General features: G+C 39.1%; 2 long non-coding RNA genes across 2 annotated transcripts; one reads left to right on the top strand and one right to left on the bottom strand.

The window, feature by feature from the left end:
- Positions 1-1,065: 1,065 nt before the first annotated feature.
- Positions 1,066-3,226, bottom strand: LOC146491900 (uncharacterized). Its single transcript, XR_014872198.1, has 4 exons — positions 3,085-3,226; positions 2,884-2,928; positions 2,650-2,763; positions 1,066-2,451 (listed from the first exon to the last, which is right to left on the bottom strand). It is a non-coding gene; the product is annotated as an uncharacterized LOC146491900 (long non-coding RNA).
- Positions 3,227-9,691: 6,465 nt separating this feature from the next.
- Positions 9,692-12,398, top strand: LOC146491899 (uncharacterized). Its single transcript, XR_014872535.1, has 2 exons — positions 9,692-11,207; positions 11,724-12,398. It is a non-coding gene; the product is annotated as an uncharacterized LOC146491899 (long non-coding RNA).
- The last annotated feature ends 1,546 nt before the right edge of the window (positions 12,399-13,944 follow it).

Genomic DNA, 13,944 nt, shown 5'->3' with positions numbered 1-13,944 from the left:
CCATCAGGTTTGAGCATAAGTCAGGTTTTGGTTGTCAAATAATAATTTATGACCAATCACTTTCCCAACAACCTCAGCTGCAGTTTGTATTCACTTGAAACTAACAAATTAGCATTTAGCATATTAGCTTAGCAACCTGCTAAATTAGTATCTGATAGGCCCAAACATTTAGCCAAGGTTTCTGCTTGTTAAAATAGCCATCTTTCATAAGTGCTGCACTAACTATCACACATAGCATTCTGTGATAATGGCTTTACTATTAGCCTGCAAATTATAATTATTTATAATTAAATAATAATTAAATAATTATAATTATTTTAACAATTTTTGTTTCCTACAAAATTTGGTTGGTGCAGGCCTACCCAAAGTGTGGGGCCCGCCCCCTAGGGGGGGGCGCAGGGCCATTGCAGGAGGGGGATATGAAAAGGAGGGGGGAGGGGGCACAAAACGCTTGGATACTGCTAGCACGGGGCGCCCACACAAACACAAATCAGGAGATGAAGCATAGCTGAATATGTTTCCAAACCAACTTCATTCTAAGCCAAAGACTAGAAAATATGGTGAAGCAAATCTTCCCTTTGATTTCACCTGCACAAGTGCCAAGGTAGGTCTCCCCTGCATAATTGGTTTTCCCTGCATCGGGAACACGCGCTGGGCTCTTCAAATCACGGGCAAACAGTATCCCACATTCTTGATTTTTAGTTCACAAACTAACTACTCCTGACATTTTGGAGCTCTTTATACAGTAAAGTTACAGTGGGATACAAATCAGCCTGATCCTGCCACGATTTGTTCCCCCGGTTCAAATCACAGACAAACAGTATCCTACAGCTGTTTATGTTTTTAAACCCATTTTGCACAGAGAGGCATTTTTGGAAAAATGTATTGACAGCAATGTTGAATATTATTACACGGGAAAAAAATAACTACACGTAAAATAATCACACCGTGACACCTGTGTCTTTCTAAATGGAGGGACAGTAACTGCGTGTGTGTATGTAAGCGTGTAAAACCTGAAGATAGTCAGATTAACAGTAACAGTATTTTGTTAATATTTCAAAAATACTCGTGTAGGTGCGGACGTAGCGTAAAAGAGTTAGTAGTTTATTTTATTACTACCTGTAATTTATTGCAGATTACTTGTATTTCCTTAATTGTTTACGAAATGTTGTGGTGTGACCGCAATGGAGCAAAATAGGGGTGTGTGTGGTTGGAGGATGTGTTTGTGCGTGGGGGGGGGGGCATTTTTCTTGTAAAACAAAGGTGGGCCTAGCAAAAAAAAGTTTGGGAACCACTGGGTTGGTGCAACATAGTAGTAACATTCCTTATTCTGATGCTTGATATTCTAAGCTCAAAAACACTGGACCTGAGCATTGCTGTATTGTTACAAAAGAATGTTCTAAATATATTTCATCAACTTTTTAAAATGTTTCACAGTTATTATTACACCATTACCCCAACTGTGATAGAAAATTATGGGTGCAACCTGTAAAATACATCGTATTACTGTTTTATTACATTGCTGCAATGTTGCACAAGTGTCTCATTGCCGTTTGGTTAGTTTGTCACAATAGAGCAATGCTGCGACAATATCACCATCTGGTTATAATGGAAACTTTCCAAACTATGAGCTAATGCATTGTAGCCATTGTGCAATGTGCTTGTAGTGTGGTTTATTTTAGACACATCAAAGTATTTTGTTTTGTTGTTATTTTACAAGTAACTTTTGAAGTAAAATATAGTTTTCTCAGTGCAATAACAGCTGTGGGATAATGAGTGGAAGGCTAACTTTATGAGTTACATCTTCCTTTTCTTTTTCTGTAAAACCATTTGAGCCGTTGTCTTCACATATGCTCATGTGGTGTGTGGTTCAATTCTACTTCCTGCTCCCAAATGCAAAGACACTCAAATACCAAAGAAGAAAAGTTTCTTTAATCATCAACGACAGAGAGCAGCGATGCAAACACACTAATTCAATCATAAATACAGTCAAAGGTTCTGTTTGCACAGGATGTGTGCAAAACTGTTACCTGTACAGGAAGCAAAACTATTACCTTTCCAATGTGTCATACACCACACACACGCACGTACACACGTGCACACTTACGCACACACACACATGCACCCGCAGTCTTTGCAGACTAAACAATAGTGGTTTCTCAAGTAGGAAATTTCACTTCTACAGTTTGATTTGATTTACAGGAATTCAAAAAATGCTAAACTGGGTACACGGTAACACACACCAGTGAGACGCCAGTAAATTTAAAGTATTTAAATAAGAAATTGTAGCAAGGCTTAGCTCACACATCAGTAAAATATGCTGATTATAATAAACTGGGCTTCACAGACTGATTTTACAGCATTTCAGACATGAGGATCGTCATCATACATCGTTGTCATAGATATGAGTGTAGAGCTCCTGACTTGGTTTTGTTGTCTTCCTCGGTTTTCCTGGATAACACAGATGAAAGGAAGTCAGTTCATCTTCTCAGGATCATGATAGTGAATGTGCACAGCATAACATAAGTATTAACTTTATGTGCAATTTTAAATAATTAATTGTTGGGTTTTTTTTACTATCTTTCGGTTTAAACTTTATCCTTTCAGCAGCACAACCAGTTCCTCTATGTACAAACCCAAACATCTCACCTTTGCAACCTTGCTTCGATGTAACACACATTAATATTACTACGGTGACAAACACCACACTCCCAACAACACGGTATATGACTGGCCAGAAAGTGTCAGCAGAAGTTGTATTCACTGCAAGAAATCAGAGGACGATTGATGTAGCATCAAAGAAGCAGTGATATAAAAATTAGTGGTGGGAAACATAATGTTACCAAAATGAGGCAAGCGAAACGGTAAACGGAGGTTTCTTACCTGGTGCCAAAGTTGTCCACGAAGCTGTGGTGAGCTTCACATTATCTGAAAAAGATTTGAGCTGTTTGTTTTTCAGAAATCATATCATAAATCAGATTATCTGAGAATTAATGAGGGATGTTGAATGAATTATTCTGTAGCAGGAAAAAATAAAATCATGTAGTCATCATTTAGTCTTGATGTGCAAAAAGGTTCACTCACCGTGGACATTGACAGTAATTGCATGACTCATACTCCCTCCACCATGACACTGATACTGACCAGAGTTACTTCTGAGAATGTTTTGGAAGATCAAATAGAAGATCCCTGCTGACTTGTTTAAAGGTTTCCACTCTGTTTTAATGTCACTGCTGACATTGACGGGGACATCTGTTTTCTCAACTTTATACCAGGTTACTGTTGGTGGTGAATCACTGCAAAAAATAACTGTGCAATTAATCCTAAGTTGATGTCCAAGTGAGGCATTATGAACTGTGTTGCGACATATTCTAATTTCTGTAGAACAGTCAGAGTCACCTGCAGAAACAAGAACAACAAAATATAGATTAGGAAATACTGAGTATATATTTACCTAAATTAAGTTTTTCTAAATCTATCTGAATTAGATCACAGAAAAAGCTTTATAGGTTTGCATGCTGCACCTGTGTCACTAAACAGTACAATCAGGTTAGAAAGTCAGTCTGTGGTGTATTTGTGGTTTGAGCACGTTGCTGCTCTGAGTTGACTGAAACAAATTCTTTAAAAAAAGAAACAAACAGATTTAAGCTTTTTAAACTTTGGAATATTAGAGTCTGACTGTTTTTAGGATTTGGAACAAAATGTTCACAAAGTGGTTAAATATAAGTTTCCTTTAATGAGTCCAGTCCTTCAGTACATTAAAGATTTGTTAAAAGAATCATCAGGTTGTTTTTTTTTTTAAATTCAGATTTATATTGATTCAAGATTGGCACAGTAAATGGATGGTATTGTGCTGCTACTATTAACATATCCAGAAAAAGTCTAAAAGTCATTCACATGTTGAGCTAAAATCTACATCATAGCATCAAAGACCATTTCACAGCGTCTTGTCCTTCGTGTTGAGGCTTTTGGTAGACAGAGGGTGTGAGCGCTGTGCAGTCAAGCCTTTTGGTGCATCTTAAGAATACTATAAAAAAATACTAGACGTGTGCATTGAATTAACATTTAAGGTAAACAGTAAAGGATATTTAAAATTGTGTAGTTGTTTTCTGCATTTTCCACCTGTAACAATGCAAATATTAAACTCAGCAGGGTTCAGACTGAAATAGAGCCATTTAAAGTTAGTAAGAATCACTTACTCTGAGCATCCGGAGTGATAATGAGGACTGCGAAGATCAGCAAATAGAGGATGGTCCGGCACAAGTAATGTTTCATGGCAGACATTTAAGGGACCAGCTGTGTACTTGTGTAAAACCTGTATGTGCTCTGTATGTGACAGTGCATGATATATGGTTGACTTCACTTCCTGTTTCTGATTACAGGGGTCTTTGGATGCATAATAGTGTTACACCCAGTATGTACCTACCACAGCACCAACACACCTTGGTGTATTTTTCAGTTGTTTTTTTTTTTTACTTTAGTGCTTTACACGAACACAGTATGAGAATAATTCATTAATTAAAATGAGACATATAGAAAAATCATTATTATTTAATTGCACAAAATGACTAATATTACATCCTAAACTTCCAAATGAATCACTAAAACTACAGGAGCTCATCAGTCAACAATTTAGTTCTTTCTTCTTTCTTTTGTCCCTAACCGGCGGTTGGCAGGGAAGGTTTCCATCTTGGTCAACAATGCATTTCCAGGCCGGGCGATCTCTGGCCTTGACCTTTCCAACTACATTAATGTAGTTGGAAAGTGAGTGGATAGCTGATATGGTACAGACAGTGTGTAAACCATAACTGTTATCAGAGGTGTGGTTTCACAACAGTACGGATGTCATGGATGTGCACTGACAACCACTGAGACTAATTTAAGTAGCAGGTTAATAAACATTTGATAAACCAGTGAGCGTTAATGGCAGGATGATTGTGTGCATAGCATTGGCTGAAAATAACAGCACCCACATTCTTGGTGTTGAACTAGCATGCCAACAGAACAATTATGCTGCTGTTTAACATCATTTTGTAGCAACACTGGAGCTCTGCAGCACACAGGAATAAGGCCGATACAAAATTTTGGAAATAACAGCAATTTGCAAAAGAAAAAACACACAAGCATTTTAGCAAATCAACAATTCAACAGAATGTCTTCTATTAGCGTGGATAATATTTTTTAACCTCCTGCAAAACCTATTTATTAATGCATTTTAGAAGTCCTTCCTGCAGGTGGCGCATCTATGTAAATACATCTGTCAACTGAACTTGGGCGTAGAGCACAGGTGTCAAAGTCAGGTCCTCGAGGGCCGGTGTCCTGAAACCTTTCCATGGGTCCCTGCTGCAACACACCTGAATAAAATCAGTAGTTCATTAGCAAGTTTCTAAAGAACTTGAGTGTATGCTGAGGTGCCAATTCAGCCACTTGTTTCATGTTACAGCAGCTCATGACTGAATGAACATATTTTAACAAAGCACAAAAAGCCCTTCACTGATGGCAGGATTGTAAACGAGGCCATGACTGCATGGCTGAAATGTTGGCTACGTCCACACTAGCCTGGATAGATTTGAAAACGGCGTTTTCATCTGAAAATGCTCCACGTCCACATTAGCGTTTTCAGTTGTTTTCACAGAGTTGTGCGTCCACATTGAAACGGCCCAAAACACTTACGTTCAAGTCCTGCATATGCGCAAAAGCGAGTGAGAATTAAAGAATTTGAAGAAAAGCTATCTGGAGCATGTACAAACTGATATTAATCTTTTTTTAGGGTTGTCAAAATTGAGAGCAATCAAAACAACTGCTGTACAATGCCCTCTTTGTTTAATTGGTCACATGACTGCATCACATGACTAAAATGTGTCAACGTGTTCAACGCCTTTTTGAGTGTCCACACTGCGACGGGACAGCTCCGTTTTAAAATCTATGTGTTTTTCCTTGGGGAAAACGCCGTCGCAGTGTGGACGGGTGGCCAAACCGAAGAGAGAAAATGAATTAGACACATTAGACGTAGCCGTTATCCAGTGACCGTAAAAGTACTACAGAAACTTTGTCTGTTATTGCCAGTGTACTTGGTGCAAATATTGTGCCAAGGAGAATGTCTGCAATGTCTGCAGATGCATTATAACAGCTGGAATTGGACATGCATAGGTGCAAATCATTTTTAATTCAGTGTGCGGAGTCAGCTGGCTGTTTTCATTCAGATGTTGTTTGGTGACTTTTTTATTTCAACTGAAAACTACAGGCAGAGCAGCAGATATTTACAATCACTGAAAGACTACTTTGCAAAAAAAACCCAAACATGCCTGTTGAAAAGCTTGTGTCTGTGACAACTGACAACTGCTGTGGCAGGTTGTTACTCAGGAGTTTAGTTTCTAAACTGTCATTGCATCACTTACCAACAGGCTATATGCCCAAAAGTTATGGAATTTGACCATGTCGTGCTGCCTGTTGTTAATAATGGCAATGTCATCAGAGTGATGTCATCAGAGTCATCATAGACTGCTCATTTATTGTGAATGAATGATATTGTTTTATGATGCATTATACTGCTGAGTTATAAGAAATACTGTTTTCAGAGAGTCATCACCTTATTTGTCTGATTAGAAAAGAACAGAACATACTGCACAGGAAGCCAAGGTCATAACTTAGGCTCACTGAGAGAGAGAAAGAATGTGGATGTTTAGGTTTTATGACTAGGTGGAGGGGGGCTTAAGCTATAAGAATGTGTGGAACGCTCAGACACTTCGAGATCAGGCGGACACCCTCCCGCGCTCATCTCCCCTCCGGATGGTTTATGCTCATAAAGTGTTGAATTGTATGGAATGAAAGATTGTTGATTGACCATTTATACACCGAGTATTGTCCTTCCTTCAGCCCAAAGATCAAAAAGAATTGGGAGAATTTAACATAGCTCCATTTGAGCAAAGGCAAAGCAACACCGAAGCTTACTGGAGGAATGCTCTGCTGAGTTTGGGGATCTCCTCCTCTATACTGAAGTCAGATGGTTAAGTCGAGGTAAGATACCAAAGTGCTTTCTTTCATTCATCTGGGAAATGAGGGAGGAGGATACCACACTATGATCTGATGAAGGGTTGCTTCTTGATCTTGCTTCCCTGACAGTTGTAACCTACAGTTACAAGGCGAAGATTAAAAAAGAAAAAAACTCTTGAGAAGTGGAAGAAGGATATGAATGAATAAGTAATATCTTTATATCTGCTCTGTTTTAATTTAGTGTGAGATACATGTCTTTGCAGTGTATACAGACATACAACATGCACTTGGTGTCAGTGTCCCTGTGTCTACCCAGCTGACTTAGTGAGGCTACATGTGTTTTTGTTTTGATTTTGTTCCTGCTCTTCCTCCCTATTCCTCTGTCTCCTGACTGCCTGGGCAGAGCTAATCTCGGGCTCCCGCCATTGGCCTACGCACCTGGCTGTAGTCACACACCTGAGGCTCATTACCTGGCAGTCTACGGTCTCATCACTGGACCGTTACTGACTCTCATTAGTGACAGGGCTACTAGCACTAGGTCAAAAGTAGTCAAAAAAGGCCAATTATATTTTGGACCTCAGAGGGGTAACCCAACAAATCATGAAAAATTAGGTTTAACTTTTTGTTCACGACAGTGTAAATTTGTGTAAATTTAAGCATGTAACAATTTAATTTTTTTCTAACAAAAAACAGTTCAACTTAAATTAGACTTGTGTTTGTAAATGAACTGCCCCGTGTTTTGTAGCTTTCTGGATTTTATAGTTATTGGGCTACATATTTATTTATTATACAGGCTATACAGTAGATTAAATCAACATTCAAATGTGTTATTTAACTAAAGTGTTTAATTATGTGGGCTACAGAAATAATTAAGTTATAGACTATATTTATATGAAACGTGTATATTTACTGGATTTTAGTCATTTTAACCATACGTAACACCTGCATATGTGTTTTTAAAAAGACTTTGATTTTGCCACCCCATTTGATTTCCATGCCATTCTCATGCCACCCTAAGAAAATTTCTCTAGATCCACCCCTGGTTAGTGAAACCCAGCTTAGTGAGATCCCTGGTGTTCCTAGTGGTAATTCTCTCATTTCCCTGGACCTGCTCCTGTGTTTCCTGAATGACTGCGCTTGTGTCTTTGGAGTGAAGCCAGTTTGCGTGAGGAGATTTGGAGTGCAGAAATGGAGCAACTGAGTGAGGGAGTGGAGCGTGTGGAGTGAAGGGAGTGAGGATCAAAGAGCAAGTGTGGAGAGTGTGTTTCTTCCCTCCACCTGCTGAGGATCCCTGGAGCCCTGTCTGTCCCCTCACGTTGTATAGTTCACCTGGTGCTTTGTGTAGATAAAGACTGTTTTCTGCTTTGATTCCAAGTCTTCATAGGAGTCTGTTCAGTCAGCCCTGACACTTGCAAGTGAACTAAATATTTTTTTGATGTGTTAATGCAAAATGTAAGTTGTGGACAACATAATTTTGTAAATATTCAGGACAAACAAGCTTTTTGGGTTGTTTGAGTTGAAATGAGGTATGAAATATTAGAAAGCATGAGTAGCTCTCGGGGGGGGTTGGGGATCCCTGCCTTAGAGTATCTGTTGGTAAAGCTAAAAGCTAACCATTAAAAACAGATGTTAACCCTTAATAAGATTTAAAAGAAACTTATCCAGCTGTTTCAAGGTGTTTAATATGAGGAGTGAATCAGATGCACACTTAATGTAACGGAAAGCAAGCCATTTATTGTGGACTGACAGCAGGTTGTACAAAACAAAAAAAATGAACAATGAACCAAAAACTAGAAAACATACTAAGGCTAACAACACTAGGATAGAACAGACACTGATAAAGGACAAGGAGAGAGAGCAACTTTATGTACAAAGAAGGGCAATTAGGGGAAGTGGAGACAGATGGGGAGAATGAGACAGTTGAACAGAGTCAAAAGCAAAACTGAACACAACACACGCAAGACTAGCAAAATAAAACAGGAAGTAGGTAATTAAAGGAACATCTAACAATATGATGGAGAATAAACAAGATATGGACAAACATGGGGACGAAAAAAACTAAAATAAGGAACAGAAGACAGAAACTTCAAGAAAAAAAGCCTTAGGCTATATAACAAAATCAACAAGAAATAACTAGTACAGATTTAAAAAAAAAAAAATTATATGACTAGAAGTCAGACAGAAACAATCAAAATGACAGAAATTGAAAGTAGAAAAACTGAAAAGGCTGGATCGAAAACTCCAGGATTCTGACAAGCTAATGAAATAAACTGGGAAATTAGCCACAGAGACCAAAACCATTTTCTTGTACCATCCTGTAACCATGTTTATTTCTGCTGTAAACTTTGAGACCGCCTCAAGTGGACATTATAAGAACTGCAGGCTTTGGCACTTGGACATCATTTTTCAGCCCTGGAGATGACTGCTTATGGTTTACAGGTTGTATTTTACACTTCAAGTAAATCTTTGCATCACCTGCTAATTGTACAGCTTGTGGTTGGGAGCAGCAAACACAACATAGCTGCTCTCCTCCTCGAACAGGCATATTGCCCTCCTTGGTCAATATGCCTGTTCATCATATCTTGATAATGTCAGCTCATTGAGTTACGATGATGGTGTCCTTGTTACAGCTCCGAGATCGCAGAGCAGAGGGGCTTCCTCTTTCCAAGTGCTTGAAGATGACTTTTGAAAAGAATTGATCCATCATGGGGATCTCCACCTGCTTTAAACATTCAAAAATGTTTGTGGGTTAACATTATTGATGGAAAAATGTGATAACCTTGAAATATTTTATATCTTACCTGATTTTCAGCTTGACTGTCTTTCTTTGGCTTCTCTGCAGGATGGACAGTTTACATGTTTAGTATTCAGTACGTCTGGTGATGTTTTATTTTGAAGAGGAGAAAGAACACCTCACCTTTACAGCCTCGCATTGATATGACAGATATGATTATGACTGTGATGACAAATGAGGTGACCCCAGCAGCAGAGTACACGTACAGCAACAAGGTTTCTGTATTTTCAGGAGCAGAAGTCGTGCTGACTGCAAGAAAAACAGGTTTCAGTCAGTTTGGATTTAATACAGCTACAAAAACACACACATCATATAAAATCTTTCTTACCTCTGACATTATTCTGTGTAACAGTGGTAATTTCACCATGATCTGTAAAAACAAAACAGAGAAGCTGTCTGAGGTCTGAACAACACAAAAATATCATGAGATTCAGAAAAAGTCCACTGTTCAGTGGAAAAGTAATTTGCATGAACTCCAGCAGTTCAGCAAACTGTGAGTGAACCCGTCCTAACACAAAGGGAAACCTAAAGCCACGTGTATTAATTTCATGTCTACCTTTTACTGTCAGATATTCCACTGCTCTTAAATACTGAGCTCACAGTCTCACTACAAGATCCACCAGCCAGTGGTGTGTCTAGAAAATTTTGTTGGGGGGGCCAGGTAGGGGCACAGATTTGGAGAAGGGTGGCAGATGTAATTGGTAGATAATGTTAAAAACAATTCTACCAACTGTTAACCATAATTCAATAACCCTATAAACCTAATAACCGAATGCACTTTTAACTCTTATTAGAATGAGATTTTAACCACTACAGTGCAAAGTTTTTAGATACTGCGTTGATAAAGTACAAGAGATACAATCAGTCAGTGTTTATTCAGCAGTCAAGACATCAATATTTGCATAGTATTTTTACTGACATATAGTGCACATATGTTTTGGGCAAAACCATTTTTGAATATTAAAATACGAACATTTTTAACATACAATTGGCAAATTAGCCAATGCCAATGCAAAACCAATGCCTATTAAAAAAAGAAGATAATCTTCTCACAAACTGGTGTTTGATTTTGAAACAGGAAAAAAGTGGGGAAACAAATGAAAAGACTAACATTTGAATAAAACCTGAAAGCGAGTAAATACTTTATATGCTGCCTTATGGTAAACTTTGGTAATATTGATGTATAAAGAACAACACTGGCTGATGATGAAATACAGTCAGCTGGCATGGTGACACTGCCAGTATTAACCTGCAGGGCTGGACTGGGACAAAAAATTGGGCATTTTCACTACAGACCGGCCCACCAGGTATTAAAGCCATAAAGCCTTTGAATGAAAACAAATGCTGTGGTGACAGTGATGTACACTGTCTTTTTGGTATATGTATGATTTCTATACATTTTACGTCAGATAAAAACTTTGTTTGCAAGATTCAGATAATTATTTAATAAAAGCTAAATATTTGAAATGAGAATAAGAAAGAAAAGTATTTGTTTGTGCCCCCCTCTCCCTGTTAATGCCCTACCTGGCCCCCTGGCAACACTTTGCTAGATCCGCCCCTGCACAGTTACCAGCTGTCAGCTACTTAGAAAAGGATCCTGATGTTATTTGTCTCTCAGAAACAGTTCATAACTTCAACTCATTCATGTCACCTAAAAGGTAAACCTGTTTCTCCATCACCTGTTCAGCTCTGATGATTCAGTGAGGACATCTCCTGGTTTCATCTTCATGTTTCCCTCTCACCAGATATCCAAACCGACATCATGACCAGCAGCTTTTACAGCTGTGGCTCCAGCAAACATCAGCTGATACTAGAAATTAATATTAAATAACTTCTAACAACAGCTGATCAAGCTTAAACGTACTGCTGTTGTTTAGCGGGACCTCCCCTGGTTTCCTGTTTCTGGCGCAAAGTGGGCGATAAACAAACAAGAGAGAAAAGCCGATCAGCTGATCATTGATCAGTTTCATGATTGAAGTAGCAACAGAAGAGGGAGGGAGGGGGGGGAGATAAGAGAAGAGGCAGCTGTGCAGCGTAAAGACAGAATAACTCCAGCTTTGTGTCTTTTTCCATTCTAGCTAAAGTACGGGACAAACTGTGTCTCTTCTCAGCTCAATACGAAGTGCATAATATTTTCTCTGAATGAGGGACCATTCCATTTTTAAGGAGTCGTTGGCAACTCTACTAATTAACCTTATGAATAAAATAAAGTTCACTATCAGTAACATCATAGCAACCGAACAGCTGTATAGAAACGTTATGCTAGCTCACGCAGTACGAGTTATTGTAACTGACTGTAAAAAGTCAGCACAACAAAAATAAACTCCACCTAAACTTGGTTTATATCTGACCCAGATGGACTGCAGGTCATAACTTCTTACCTGAAGTTCAGTTCACCTGATACTCAGACCAGCGGCTGCCTCGGGTCTCTCCTCCTCCTGCCTCCCCTTCCCTCATCCACCTGTTGCCTCTGTGGAAGCTCCGCCATAGCCACCACCAAACAACTGAGTTATATTTACACATCGGCCAGCATCTGGCCAATCCACCACCTCTCATTGTTCATGCCGTTACAAAAAAAATAAATAAATAAGTCATCAGCCCACCTTGCAAATGTCCAGCTATATTAACTTGTTAATCTTTCTCCAAAAAAATGTTTTCCGAGGTGCTGTCTTTCGTGCTTGGTTCTCCTACCTTTGCTAACATGATGCTCATAGTGCAGAAGCCGGTGCTGCATTCACTTACCCTCAGATATCTGATCTTCACTGTGAAACCATAATCCTACATTTGATATTTCATTAAATTTTATTGTTTTAGCTTTGGGGTGGCACCTGGGGTGTCCAGTCTGGTTGGGGGGGCCCCCAGGCCACCCTGCTGGACACGCCACTGCCACCAGCAGGTGTCCCGGAGCCATTTATCATATGACGGGGGGGGGGGGGGGGGGGGGGGGGGTGTCACACACACTGCTGAGCACTATTTTGAGTTGCTACAGTAACAGTTTGCCAAAACGGACTAGCCTGAAGTCATAATTTTTGTCTCACTTTGAATTCGGCCTTTGTAGGTCGATAATTTTCATCTCCAGTACAAAATGTGGCATCTTGTCATTCCTAACACACTACCCAGTCCATAGTTTTCCCCATTTGCATTTTCAAAGTTTTCCTTTAATTTGTTTTTTTAGCTGTATAGTTTATAAATGACTATGCACTCCAATTCTTAACTAGTGCACAGAAAAGGTTTCATAGGTTTACATGCTGCACTGGTGTCCACCAAGCAGTAAATTCACGTAAGCAAGTCATCTGTGGTGTGATGGCTGCAGTTACAGCCACACATATTAGGTAATATCCACCAAACAGCACAGTGCTACAATCAGTGATGGGAATAATGGTGTTAAAAGTATTGGCATTACTAACACCATTATTTTTTTCAGTAACAAGTAATCTAACTAATTATTATTTCCATCGTTACAAGGCCATTATCGTTACTAACAGAAAATGCAGTCTGGATTTTTTTTCAACACACGGATGGGTGAAGCCATCTTTGTCTTACCAGGAGCTAGGGGGCAAAACAATTGTACAAGTGCTACTGCCTGGCTGAGGAAGAATAAAGTAGTCTGTAAACTGTAAAATTTAAGATGACATAGCAAGAAGATGGCATGTCAACCCAAGACAACCCCGAGTCTCTATTTTTGTGTTAAAAGTGGGAACTTCAAACTATGTACCAGTTTTTAAATGTTCGGTAACAGTAAAAATATTAAACTCAGCCATGAATAGAGAAACAACGGCCTGTTCAGACTGCAATGGAGACATTTAAAGATAAGAATCACTTACTCTGAGCATCCAGAGTGAGGATGAGGATTGTGAAGATCAGCAAATAGAGAATGGTCCTGCATGAGTAATGTTTCATGGCAGACACTTAGTAAACCAGCTGCCTACATGTGTAAAGCCTGTATGTGCTCTGTAGAGACAGTGCATGGTATCTGGCTGACTCCATCACTTCCTGCTTCTGATTACAGGCGTCTTTGGATGAATAATAGTGTTAGAGTTTGTGTTTTGGAGGCTGATACACTCAGTATATATCTACCACTTGAAACTTTGGGCATTGATGAGATTAAAACAAAAGATGTTGTTTTTTCATTGCTTTAGAAGAAACACAGAATGAGA

This window comes from Neolamprologus multifasciatus, chromosome 23, assembly GCF_963576455.1.
Source record: "Neolamprologus multifasciatus chromosome 23, fNeoMul1.2, whole genome shotgun sequence".
Taxonomy (NCBI): Eukaryota; Metazoa; Chordata; class Actinopteri; order Cichliformes; family Cichlidae; genus Neolamprologus; species Neolamprologus multifasciatus.
This window is presented reverse-complemented; position numbering and strand designations above follow the sequence as displayed.